The sequence below is a fragment of the Eubalaena glacialis genome, chromosome 14 (genome assembly GCF_028564815.1).
Source record: "Eubalaena glacialis isolate mEubGla1 chromosome 14, mEubGla1.1.hap2.+ XY, whole genome shotgun sequence".
NCBI lineage: Eukaryota > Metazoa > Chordata > Mammalia > Artiodactyla > Balaenidae > Eubalaena > Eubalaena glacialis.
Window position 1 is genome coordinate 59,005,909 of NC_083729.1, and position 11,818 is coordinate 59,017,726.

Sequence of the window (11,818 nt, forward strand, 5' to 3'; positions counted from 1 at the left end):
TCAGAACAGGATAAGGATTAAGAAGACAAGCTTTGAAAATAGATGAACCTGAGCCTGTCACTTGAAAGTTTCCAAGTCTCTGTTCCCGTATCTGTAAAAGGGAGCAATAATGCTCAGCCACAGGGTGGTTGAGGAAATCAAATAAGATGAAATGTATGAAATACTTAGCACAGGGTTTGGCAAATAGCAAGAACTCGAATGAATAGTAGTCTTTACTATTATTAATGATGGATAGTGGCTAATATTCATTTAATATCTAGTGTCCTTTGCATGGAATGTTCCTGACTCTGCCCTCTGGTATTTATCTGCGGCTCAACTGGCCATACAGGGAGTGTCAAGTACAACTCTGTAACCTTGGTGCCCTTCTCCTTGGGTTTTATCCAGAGACCAACTCAGCACAATGCCCCTGTGGGAAGGATGGGGTGGGAGTTGGGGGTAAGAAGGTGAAAAATCATGCCAGGTGCAGTGGGGATTACGACCAGGAGCATGCCTTAGCCAAGCGAGAGCCACTGCAGACACCTCTTGGCATTCCACCCTTTGGGACTGAGTAGCTTCTGTGTGCCAGGCTGGCCTCATTGGTGTCCTGAAGAGAGCACGTGAGTATTTTCACTGCTTCCTGCTAGGCTATGCTATCTTGGGGATTGGGAATCTTAGGCACGTGGTTTTGGAATGAAATATTGCTTTAGAACAAAGAACAAAACATTAGCTAGTTCAGACCAGTCCAGAATAGGAGAGGAGAGAAGCCCTGCTGAAGAGCCCTGTTGAAATCACAAATGTTGCATTATCATGGGATGGAGAAAGAAGATAAGTGTAACATTTCTCTCCTGCCCACATCAATTGAGGTGATGGAAGATGTGACTGCCCAAGAGAATTAAGGGTAAGTGGATGGAAAGAAAGGCCTGGTCCTGGAATTAGGGAACCTTGGGTAATGAGGTTGCATCGCAGAGAAGAGTTCGATTATTTTTATGAATCTGATTAAGATTTGACTTGGGAATATCATTGTAAGGTGGAGATCTTGAGATGAACTGAATATATGTGAACCAAACTGTGTACAACTTAGATTGATACGGAAAGAACTTTTTTTTACTTGAAAATATTTTTATACCAATTAAATAGAAAATCCTCTTCTCACATCTAAAGAGGAATAAGAGGGAAGTCTGGGGCTTGGAGCCCTGAGCTCTAATAGTTGGTGCATTAATTTGTTTCACTCTTTGAAGTTAGGAAGTTAGACCCACATTCAGGTGTCATGGACGAGCCCAAGAAGCTTCAAGGTCGTCCAGTCTGTCCTGCCGCCGGTACCACCTAGTGGCAGCCAAGAACATGTGTAAGTATCTTTTAAAAAATTGCTGTAAAAAGTTACAAAAAGCATACATCAATAGAACTCATTGTTAAGAACAGTTTAAAAATGTGCAAGAATTCAGAGTAAATTGTCAAGGGTCCTACTGTTCTCTCTCCCAACCCCACTACTCTTCCTTGTTAATAGTAACCTGCCTTTGCTATGTATTTCCTCAAATCCCGACCTCTCTCTCTGTCTCTCTCTCTCTCTTTCTCCTTCTCTCTCTCTCACAATGTCTGTCTCCCTGCACTTAGTTTCTAAAAACAGAAATGGAATCAAACTAAATATTATGGGGTGATTTTTTCCACTTCCCAGATATCTTTTTTAATTGAAGTAGAGTTGATTTACAATGTTTTGTTAATTTCTGCCGTTATACATATATATATGTACATTCTTCTTCATATTCTTTTCCATTATGGTTTATCTCAGGATATTGACTATAGTTCCCTGTGCTATACAGTGGGACCTTGTTGTCTGACTTACCAGATATCTTTAAACCTATTCCCTAGCACAGCAGAAACTATCACCAAAGGGCCCAGACATGACAATATGCTCACAAGCTCCAGTGTCAGGTTGGCTTTCAAATTCTGAGCTGGAGGAGTTATGTGAGCATTGAAAGTACCTTCCCTTGGATGAGCTTCTTGACTCAGAATGGCCATTATCACGTGCCCTGCTGAATGTGTACCAACCTCGTTCTCTGTCCTGAGCTCCAGCCCCTCTACCTCTCCATCCCGTGGCCTGGGCAAAGCCAAAGCTGCTCAGCATCTGTGCAAAGCGCCTCACGGTCAAGGCTGTGCCTCTTTCCTCCTCCACCATTCCCTGTGCTCCAGAATCCCTTCTTCTGGAGCGGATCATATGCCTTCACCTGCGATACCCTGTCACACCTCCTCTATGCCCCAGATGTGCTTTCTCTCATCCTCCTGAAGAGAATCGTTTGTCAAGATGCAGCTCAAATACCATCTACGAAGCTGCCTTCAACTCCTGCAGGCTCCTCCTCTATCCTTTCATGTATCTTGTATCCCCTTCCAGTAGAGCGTTTACCACATTTAATTATAACTATTTGGCGATGAGCAACTGGAATATTTATCGTAGTACCCTCACCATTTCCTGTCCCACAGAGTAGATGGCACATGAAGGTTTGTTGAACAAGTAAATGAACATTAAAGAAAGAGGAGGACTACAGTCAATAGACCTTAGGGCAGTGGTTTCTAAACTTTACTGAGATAAGGATCATGAAGGTGCTTGTTAAAATGCAGATGCTTTTTATTCTTGTTGAAGTATAGCTGATTTACAATGTTGGGTTAATTTCTGCTGTACAGCAAAGTGATTCAGTTATATATATATATATATATATATATATATATATATATATACACACATTCTTTTTTTAAATATTCTTTGCCTTTACGGTTTATCATACGATACTGAATATAGTTCTCTGTGCTAGGACCTTGCTGTTTATCCATTGCATACATAATATCTTACATCTGCTAACCCCAATCTCCTACTCCATCCCTCCCCCGACCCCCTCCCCCTTGGTAACCACCGTGCAGATGCTTTGGAATTACTCTCAGAGAGTCCACCTAATTTGTCAGGTGTGAAAATGCAGAGCTCAGGAATCTACATTTTAACAAGCATCTGAGATCACTCCGATGGCCTGTGAGAGGCCCTTTGCAGATTATTAATGCAAAGCAAATAATCTGAAAAAAAAAGAAAAAGCAAAGAACCTTTGTTCCTGGAGATGGCAGACACTGGAGAATGTGCTTATGCCCATAAGGGATGCCTTGATGTAGTGGTTGTTGGCGCTCCTGAGAATAAATGAATACTGGCCTAAGCTGAAGAAGACCAGGGTGCAGTGAACTCCGTGAAGACTCCCATGAAGCACCAGGCTCTATGTATACAAGGCCTGGACTCTTTCTTTTTCAGATCAGTTGTCGTCAACTCCCATCTGTTTGTTTTGTTCCAAGAGTCACTATTTAGCCAGGCCCAAGCTGTTTTCATTAATATACTGCATTTCTGACAAGCCTCTCCTTGGATGTTCTCCAAGCATTTTAGCAGCTTTCAGCCTGTCTTCTCTCATTCCCTGAGGGAGGAACAAGTACAAGTTCACGCCAACGCATTCGAGAGGCATTGCTCAGAGCAGCTCCTGGGGCACCAGATGCAGGAGGGAGGGAAAGAGTGGGATAGCTCCCAGCCCCCTCTCCTCTGTTCCGTCTCCTTTCCCCACCCACCCTGCCAAATGCTCCCTGGTGTCTTCAGCAGGTGGCTCCCACCCCTGCCTTCAAGTCTGCTCAGGCAATTTCCCTCCTGAGATAAATGAGCTCCGAAAAGATTCACAGGCTCTAGACAGTGCGGGACTGCCAAGGACCACATGTATTTGGCCAAAGTGAAGGCTCGAAACCACTAACCAAAGGGCTCTTGCGGAGACAGAGGTGGACACAGCTTAGGCTCCTGTGCAGAGGTGGGACTTTCAGGCAGCAGATGTCCACCGGGGGCAGAGCTCCAGTTCTCTGGGAGTCCAGGCGTTCCAGCCTCGGCCACGTGGATCTGCCTAGACTTGCCCTGACTTCTCATTCCCGTGACTTTCCTTCTGATAAACGCCTCTCAGCTCTACAGACTCTGATTTCCTCAGATCCGCTGAGGTTAACCCAGTTGAATTAACACAGTTTCTGATTTAGGTTCTTCTCTGACCCACACTTGCTAGGTCCTGCCTTCTCAGGCATGGCCTTCTTGGCCTGCCTGGTCTTCAGCCTCATGACTCCAGCCTCGATGAAGACACACAGAGGATCAGCAGACCATCTGTGGAAAACAGTGAACTCTTCTCCGATGGTTTATGAGGAACATTTGACTTGTCAGTTTTCCGGAAGGATTTATATAAATGAAGGAAAGAGGAGAGGACTGCACTGGCACCTACCCCTTGGAAGTCTGTTCAGTGGTCTGCCCTCTGAAATTTTATTCCCTGATGCTTTGTGGAGATGGTTTGACCCTGACAGCTTGATTTCCAGTCTCAGGGGCCCTTTTGCATCAGTGTCTTCAGGTTTTAAAAAAGTAAACATACAGTAAAATTAACTCTGTGTGTGTATGTGTGTGTTGCGTCCATTTCTATGAGTTTTAGCACCTTTATAGATTCATGCAAATACCACCACTACCAGGATACAGAACAATTCCATCACCTAGGAAACTCCCTCATGCTGTCCCTTTGAGTATCCAAGTTTTATTTTAAGGCCTTAAATCTCATAAAGATCGCTAGGGAAAGGTTAAGCTCCATAGCAAAGTTAAAGAAGATAACCTGTGTTCAATGTTTGAAGGGAATGGTCATTCAGGATTGAATTACTTCTACAGGATGAGGACAGATTCTCACAATCCCAAGTTCTAAATGGGTTCTTAGGTTGTCTTCCCAAGCAAGTTGGCTCAGCTCTCCCTTCCTACTCAGACAAGCAAGAGCTACTTAGCTCATGGGCCATGTCTCTCTGTGGACAGCCTTTTCAGTGGGAGGGAAATGTCACCTTCTGGGGCTGTCAGAGATCAAGGGTTCGTAGACCTCTTTTTTTCTTTTTTTAACATCTTTATTGGAGTGTAATTGCTTTACAATGGTGTGTTAGTTTCTGCTTTATAACAAAGTGAATCAGCTATACATCTACCTATATCCCCATACCTCCTTGACTTCTAGTGGAGGATAAATGTATTGGAATCATTTGGGTTTTCATTCTGCCTCTTCCACTCACACTAGCTGTGTGACTTTGAGCAGGCTGCCTAACCTCTCTGAGCTTAATATCCTCATGTTAACAATGAAAATCTTATGTATATTATGGGGTGGTTTGAAGGATGTCACAAGATCCTATACATAGACTATCTGCCACAAAACAGGTGCACAGTGAATGTGAGTTTTTGCGTTTCTTTTCCCCATTTAATCCATCCCCCACAACCCGCCTCTAAACAGAACCCTATCCAAACTAGCTCAGTCAGAGTTTATCTTATTTTTAAGCCCATAAGAGAAAAAAGATGGCTTAATCTTTCTCCTAACTCATCCCAGGATTTTTAACTTTCCCTGGCAGGAAATGATTTCTTAGAACTAACTTAAAACAATTAAAACCAACTGAAAACAATTTTTCTTTTTGGAGTAGTTCCACTATAGGGTCCTCAGCAGAAAAAGAGAGTAGCTGGCCGGGGCAACTCAGATGCTGTAGAGAAGGAAAGGCTGGATTATGTTGTGATAATAAACAATCCCCAAATCTCAGTAGTGTTTTACAATAGTTTCTCATTCTTCCCCCCTCCAAAAAGAGGGATTGATGTAGCATAGAGGAATGGATGGATGGATAGATAAGTGATAAAGCAATGATAGCAAAACGTTAACTATAAAATCCAGGTGATGGGTTGTGGATTTCTGTTGTACACTTCTTTCAAGTTTTCTGCCTATTTCAACATTTTTCACAATAAGAGTTTAGGGAGAAAAGTTTATTTCTCACTTATGCTCCAGGTCCAGTAAAGGTTGGCTAGGGTTCTGCTCCATGTCTTCTCACTCCAGGATGCAGGATGATGGATCATCTTGAAAGCAGATGGTTGCCATGGCAAAGGGAAAGAGAGCTCTGCTGGGTATTGCACAGGCGGTTGGCTATTTCAGCCTGGAAGCAACACACATCGTTTCTGCTCACAACTCATTGGCCTGAGCTCCTCTCACATGGCCCTACCCCAATCATGAGAGTGCAGTCCTGTCATGTGCCTAGGCAGGGGAGGGCTGGAAACATTTTGTGGGCAGCACAAAATGACGACCCTGACATAAATAGACTCCTTCAAAGCACTGCACACCTTAACCCCGTCATCATTAATCATACTAACATGAAAAGGCATATTCACTTCAAGAAACATCAGAGAGAAAACTCGGATGCTTTTTCTTACTCATCTACCTGCCTTCTTTCAGTCTCCTTTAAAGGGAGCAGAACTAACCCATTAAAGACTAATATATTCCAAACTCCTTGCTGGCTTTTTTTTTTTTCCAGCCAGTCAGCCAGCCAGCTAGCTCTTTCTAGAATCTCATCACTTTTTTTTATTGAGTCAGCTCATTCTCACTGAGTCAGTCAGAAAACGTGGAAGCCATCCAGAGAACTTCAGAAAGGCAGAAGTTAGATGGAAGCTGGTGACGCTTTTCAGAAACGGGCTCATCAAAGAAAATATTTGAATAAACACGATTTCAAAATTATTCTTGACTCCACATTTTAGAGGAGTCAGGAAAGACTTCATAGCTGAGGTGACATTTAAGTTGGCACTTGAAGGCATCTGCTAGGAAGAAAATGGAGCAGGGCATTCCAAGCAGAGGGTACAGGCTGTGCGGTGTCAAGGAGACTGTCCCAGCTCTGAATACCTGAAGGAGAATCAGAAATCCACCGTGGCCAGAGGCTAGAGTGCCTGTCAGGATTACTATTCCAGCACGAGAGTAAGGCCAAAAATATTGTCATATTTTTCATTGGTCAGTAAATGGGGAATAAAATACCATACCTGTTAAGAAAAACAACAGAATTAGTCTTATCTAGTGCTTTAACAGTAGTTCCTACGACTTCAAAGAGTCAAGGTCCTCTTCAAGTAATTTGCTGTGCAGAGAGCTATAGGTTTCTAACTGAAAACAGAGTTTCTAGAAATGGAATACTTTTATTTATTGACAATAATTAGAGTCATCTATATAGACTTAATCAATTCACAGTAATTTGGGGGGGAAAGGCATTGATCTACTAGACTGCAAATAAAGGAAGGCAAAACCACCAGTTAAAAAAACAAACACGGCAGGAGTGTGGGCACAGGATGAAGTCGTTTTAAATAAAATGCATCAGAAGGAGGGTGATGAGGAGAAGAGAAGGAAGGTGTTTTGCTTGTGACATATTATTTAATCCTAACACACTCTGTGAAGTGGATAGTATTGTCACCATTTCACAAACGAGAAAACTGAGGATCAAATAAAGTCGTTTCTTGTAAAATCAGCTGTTTAAAACTTGAGCCTTATTTTTCAAAATCTGAGACATTTTTCTTCTGTAAAATGGACATATGACATGCGCTGCCTACCTCACAGAGCTGTTGGGAGGATTAAAAGAAATAACAAATAGGGACTTCCCTGGTGGCGCAGTGGTTAAGAATCTGCCTGCCAATGCAGGGAACACGGTTCGATCTGTGGTCCAGGAAGATCCCACATGCCACGGAGCAACTAAGCCCGTGCGCCACAACTACTGAGCCTGTGCTCTACAGCCTGCGAGCCACAACTACTGAGCCCACGTGCCACAACTACTGAGCCCGCGCACGTAGAGCCCGTGCTCCACAAGAGGAACCACCACAATGAGAAGCCCGTGCACCGCAACGAATAGTAGCCCCCGCTCGCTGCAAATAGAGAAAGCCGGTGCGCAGCAACGAAGACCCAACACAGCCAAAAATAAATAAATTTATTTTTAAAAAAAGAAGAAATAACAAATAGAACTTTTGACATCACTCTTGACATTTATCAGATTTTAAGTTCTCTGATTCTGTCCGGATGTTTGCATATTATTAAGAACTGGGTCCTTGTAAAAGAGACTCTATGAAGCCTGTTTGTGGAGAAAGTCTTTCCCTAACATACCTTATAATACATTACTTCAAGCTATTTATTTTATTTTATTATTATAATTTTTTTTAAACGTGATGATCCATTTATTTATTTATTTATTTATGGCTGCGTTGGGTCTTCCGTTTCTGTGCGAGGGCTTTCTCCAGTTGCGGCAAGCGGGGGCCACTCTTCATCGCGGTGCGCGGGCCTCTCACTATCGCGGCCTCTCTTGTTGCAGACCACAGGCTCCAGACGCACAGACTCAGTAGTTGTGGCTCACGGGCCTAGTTGCTCCGCGGCATGTGGGATCTTCCCAGACCAGGGCTCGAACCCGTGTCCCCTGCATTGGCAGGCAGGTTCTCAACCACTGCGCCACCAGGGAAGCCCCAAGCTATTTATTTTTAAATAATTAAAAATATTGTCTCTACATACATTCTCCTTCTCCTTCTTCTCCTTCTCTTCCCCCTCCCCCTCCTCCCCTTCCTTCCCCTCCTCTCTTTCCTTCTTCTTTTCCTTCTCTTTCTCCTTCTCCTCCTCCTTCTTCTTTCTCTTCCTCCTCCTCCTCTTCCTCCTCCTCCTCTCCTTCCTTCCCCTCCTCCCTCTCATCTTCCTCTTCCTCCTTCTCCTTCTTCTCCCTCTCCCTCTCCTCCTTCTCCTTCATCATCTTCTTTATCTTCTGCTTCTTCATTTTTTGTATAAGACCAGAGCACAAACTTTGGCCGTTATCCATGCATGGAATATTCTTTTAAACACCTTCAGTTTTCCTCTTTGCATTTTTAATACTTTTGTTTAAAAATGTATTTTGTCCTCGCTGACTTTTTAAACAAAATGTACCAAGTAATAATGTTACGTGCCAGTCACAGTTAATTTTATATACATTAACTTATTTAATCCTCACAACCACTCTTTAAAGTAAATATTTTTATTATCTCCATTTTCCAAATGAAAAACTTTAAACACAGGACTTCCCTGGTGGCGCAGTGGTTAAGAATCGACCTGACAATGCAGGGGACGTGGGTTCGATCCCTGGTCCGGGAAGATCCCACATGCCACGGAGCAACAAAGCCCGTGTGCCATAACTACTGAGCCTGCGCTCTAGAACCCGTGAGCCCCACCTACTGAAGCCCGTGTGCCTAGAGCCCGTGCTCCACAACAAGAGAAGCCACCACAATGAGAAGCCCGCGCACCGCAACGAAGAGTAGCCCCCTCTCGCTGCAACTAGAGAAAGCCCGCGTGCAGCAACGAAGACCCAATGCAGCCAAAAATAATTAATTAATTTAAAAAAATGTAAGCGCAGAGATATTAAGTGACCTGTCTAACGTCACACAGTTAATAAGGATTTGAATTGAGGCATCTTGGCTCCAGAATCTGAACTCTTAAACACTGGGTCATGATGAAACATTTCTGAAAATAATGGATAATCTTCCTAAATAAGAGTCATGATTATGTATATCAATTGTTATTTGATAGCCACAGAAACTATTGTGGTTTAATTCAGGATTATGTCCCTATCTATTATAGTTTTTGACTTATTTTATCTTCTTTCAACATTTTTTCTTGGTCCTCTGTGAAAAAAAATTATTTTCAGTATATCTGTCTCTACAAATTGCCTTCTTTCCTCTAATTATTCTGCTTCCAATTTCCTAAGAGCCAGAAACTAGATCACCTTATAAGTTAGAACCGTCTTTAAAATATGAGTCATGAGGCTTTGAGAGAAGACCCAAGCCTTTAGTGGATGGACTTGGTGACATCTGTGACAGAGATCTTTACTTTTTGGCATGTTTTCTGTTCTCAACTGGGATCTGGATGGCTTAGATGGTTGGATAAGTGACTTCTCAATAAGCAAGGTGTCACAAGATAGAAATTCAAGGCATTTCTACTCTCCCACCTGTTCCAAAGGGTTTCAGTCATCATAATAATTAGAAGGATGGCCTAGTTCCTCAAGCTTCTTGGTAGCCACCGATGCTTAGAAGTAGAGAGACATGGCTACAACTTGTATAAAAATAGCCTTCCAGATGGCTGAGGGGCAAAGTTACAACTCAGCAGCTTGATATAGCTGAGCACTTGAATCTGGGAGTAGGAGGAGAGCTATGCTGAGAAGTAGCCAGAGAGACCGGGCTTGAGTCCAATCATAAGTAGAACAGTAGATGCCAGGAGAGATCACTTAACGTGGCAGATTAGCTGTTAAGATTTCCTGTTTACTTCTTCTCCATCTCCTCCCCACCTCCCTTGATTCAACCTTACCTCTTAGCCTCAAGGGAAACATACACACATGCACGCACACACACACATCTGAACAAAATAAGGAGAATAAAGTAGAGGTACAAACCATAAATCCTAATGTGCTTTAGAAGTCCACTAGCCGAACTCACCTTAGCCACAAGCAGAATGATGGTGCACACTTGAACTCACCCAGTGTGTCTCTGGGACTTCGATGCTCCAGCTTCTGGGCTGGGGCTCTTCGGTGGGAAGGTGTGTCCGGTGACATGGGCCATATTTCCCCCAGCCCTGCCTTAAGTCATTCCCAACTCAAAAATGGAAACGGGCAAAAGCCGCAATATTGCTTCCACCCCTCAAAGCAAATACTAAGACTCTGATGGATGAGTCACTAGCTTGAGAGTTCTTGTTTCCCAAATGAAAATATTTACTCATCAAATGTTTCAATAGGCTAAGATATGTAGTTTTCACATTTTCCCACCTTCTAATAACTGCATTTCCACTGGATATTCTGGAATAAAACTTAAGCCTCTGTCTACAGTAAACCCATTGCTTGAAATATCTCAGTGTTTGAAGAGTGTTGGCTTTTAAAATACAGTAATTAGGAATGGATTCGTGCTTATATTTAGCAGCAGTTAATAGACACTATCATTTTTTTAAAAATTATTATTTATTTATTTTTGGCTGTGTTGGGTCTTCGTTTCTGTGCGAGGGCTTTCTCTAGTTGCGGCAAGCGGGGGCCACTCTTCATCGCGGTGCGCGGGCCTCTCACTGTCGCGGCCTCTCTTGTTGCGGAGCACAGGCTCCAGACGCGCAGGCTCAGTAGTTGTGGGTCACGGGCCCAGTCGCTCCGTGGCATGTGGAATCCTCCCAGACCAGGGCTCGAACCCGTGTCCCCTGCATTAGGCAGGCAGACTCTCAACCACTGCGCCACCAGGGAAGCCTGACACTATCATTTTGGAAAAACAAGCGAATTGAGAAGCATACTCCTCTGTTTTAACACCGCTCGTGATTAGCCCAAATCCAAGGCATTACTGTGCCCTGCTGGCAGCACAGCCTCATTGCAGGTAAGTAACACAGGTGCAGAGGGTTTGGGGCCAGCCTTCCAAATTCATTTCCACAAGAAATTGATTCTTTGCAATAGTCCCATTAACCTTGCATATTCTTACATGGAAGGTTCACAGGCAGCAAAAAAACAAATCCCCAACTAACTTTTTCCAACCCAATAGGATTTGTGCTTCCCAAGTGAACATTACAATATTATTACTTTTCAAGAGAATGTTTCTTTGCTTCTTAGGGAATTCATCCTCAATCTACATGGAGTACAGGCTTTGTGCCAGGTACCTTGCAGTGCCTGGGAGCAGGCAAGGAGGTCTCCATCCTGATGCACATCCACTGTTACAGCACCACATCCTAAAGCTGCTCAGCTACATAGCTGGCTGATAGGGGTGTGGTCACCCTGGAAGGAGGAATGGAGAGAGGATAGGGACAAGCATTTTTTGATTGTCCACCAAGAGCCCGAGACTGTGCTAGCTTTGTTGCAGCCGGTAGAGTATTCCCTGTTTAATGGTCAGAATTGATCTATGAGTTAAGTGTGCTAATTCTACTCCAGGTATATCCCCCTCACCCTGCAACACAGACGGTGGTCTTGTAACAGAGAAGAACAAACCTGACTCCATATTGGATCTATTCCTTTAGCTCTA